The following is a 2,645-nucleotide window of genomic DNA, read 5'->3' on the forward strand; positions in this document are numbered from 1 at the left end:
TTTAAGCACCCAAATCTTTTGCGCATTTTAAAAACGGGTTGTTTTCTTATTACTGAGATTTGAAAGTTCTTTATATATCCTAATTTTCAGTCTTTTTTAAAAATCAGATGTGTTTTTCCAAACACATATCTAATATGTATATCTTGGGATATATCAACACATATATATCTTGGGAGATGTATTTTCTCCCAAGCTGTGTCTTGTCTTTTCACTAACCTAAATAACTTTTGTTTTTACCAGAGCATATATGACCTGGTTTCTTGAGTTTCTTTCCTTTTTTCTCTCTTATGCTCACTTCCTCAACTCAATGAACATAATGTAAACATGAACTTGAGCCAGCTCATTAAGCAATCTTCCTTCTTCCCAACCCTCCTCTCCCATAATTAAAGAAGAGCCTAAATTGCTCCTGGATAGTTTTTGAATTCTGTAACCATTCATTCACAGAAACGTTATTTACATCTATTAAAATGCAAAACCCTTCATGCAAATATGGGAACTAACCCTCCATAAACATTAAAATTCAAAGGTAAGTGTTTACGATTTGGATCTGGAAGACAGACCTCAATGGGTACATGTTTAGATTATTAATGGGAAAGAAAACCTATTGAGGATGCTCATACTTCACTATTTTCCATCTGAATTTATTTAAACAGTAATTCAAAGTTAAAACTGAGAGGCAAAAATCTGTCTCCTTCCAATTCAATCAACACTTCATTCTTTTCTTTTTCTTCTTATTAAAAAACATAAACCTTTATTGAATTATTCTTTGTGCTAGGCAGGCGTGGAGCTAGGCATTGGGCACACACTTTCTACCCTTGAGGAACTCAGATTTCATGGGGCAGGTGGACCCTTTCACTGATAGTTCTAAATACAATTTAAGGGCTATGGTGGAGGTATACCCTTAATGAGAGCCTACTATGAGTAGGCTGTTTTAAGTACTTTACATATGTTAACCATTTAATCTTTATTACAATTCTGTGAGTTTCGTACAATAATTCTCCCCCTTTTACAGACTGATGAAACTGAGGCACGGGAATGTTAAGTCACACAGGGAGAAAGTGATGGAAGTATGTGTAAAATACTATTGGACTACAGAGAAGGAAGGACTAGCTCTGCCGGGGTGATCGAAGAAAACCTACTTTTCAGCTTGGCCTTGTAAAGATGATGAAGAAGTTTGAACGAGAAGAGGGGAAGGTTTTCCAGCCCTTCTGGAAGAGGGAAGCACTGACAAAGGCTTCCAGCCTGTGAAAGAGTATGTGGGGATTTGGAAATAGCAAGTAGAGGGACTTCTGTTTGTAGGATAGGATTGCAGGAGGCAGAAAATGTCTTCACTGGTCATTATCATTCATGGTTGGGGATAGTGAAAAATTACAGATTTTGAAGAGCTGGTAGAAACCTTCAGATCTTTTAGACCGTTTCATTATACTAATAAGGAAACTGAGGCCCAGAGAGCTCCAGTAATTTCCCTAACTCCCCAGGGCCGAGAACATCACACTGTTCCCTCTATTTGTTGCAGTAACGCAGGGGCATCTGCAGGCTCAGTGATGAGATGGTCATCAGTAACCCCAGGGCATCAGCTCTTGGCATCACCTTCCCTGTGGCTATCTGCCTTTGGGCTGGTCTCAGCTTCCTCTGCTTTCAGGAAACTGCCTGCTGGCAGTGGCCCCAAACCTCAAGGTCAGTGACCTTCCTGTTTTTTGACTTTTTTTTTTTTTTTGCCTTACTGACCTCCTGCTGGCCTGCCTGTGTTAATAACTGTGCGGATTGATCTGTCTGGCTTTAAGGCAAGCACTGGCCCCACTGGGAGGACCTTTGCACTCAGAAGACTTACACCCTCCCCTGGCCCTTTTGAGTTAGTCATCAGCCTCCTGGGAAGGACAGATTCATTCCACTTATTTAGGGTGGGGTGAAACAGTTTCTACTTCTTCAGTCTTTACCTAGTTCATCTTCTATATGCAAAGCAACAAATACGTTCCTGCTTTAAATATATCCCTCCGGTCTGACAACTTGCTGATATTTTAGGAAAAAAGCTGCCTGCAGTACTTTTGAAATTTTTTACTTTTCTACCTGTGTTTCACTCATGTGATTAGCAAGGTTATGTTATCAGAGTTTATTGATAAAAATGAAGTTGATGATTCAATAAGAAGAAAACCAGCACGAAATAGGATGCAGAGTCCTATTTTTCTATGCCTTTATAAATACTGAAAAAGTCTGAAAAGAAATATGGGACGATATTTAAAGTAGTTCTATCTGGGTTAAAGTATGTTGACAATCTCTGTTCTTTTTGCTTTTTTATATTTCTACCTATGTGCATAGATTATTCACGAACTCAGAAAAACATAACATGATTTTAAAAGTTACTAATGTCTGGCAAGCAAATTACTCAAATGCACATTTGTGATAGTCTTCCCTAGACCTCTGGTGACCAAGCCATCTATTCTACTCTATTTTTGCTTGTTAGTTGAAGATTTCAATATTTTGCCGCTTAAGTTGTATATTTCTAGTTACTTAAGGCACGGTGGTGGGAAGGGGATGAGGAAGCAATTTCAACACCAGAAAAACAGGGCGTGCAGCCTCTTTTTCCTTGTCCCTTTGTCTCTCGAGTCTTTTGTTGTTTTCAGCACGGACTTTGATTCTGGATTTAA

This window comes from Pteropus alecto, unplaced genomic scaffold (genome assembly GCF_000325575.1).
Source record: "Pteropus alecto unplaced genomic scaffold, ASM32557v1 scaffold94, whole genome shotgun sequence".
Lineage (NCBI taxonomy): Eukaryota > Metazoa > Chordata > Mammalia > Chiroptera > Pteropodidae > Pteropus > Pteropus alecto.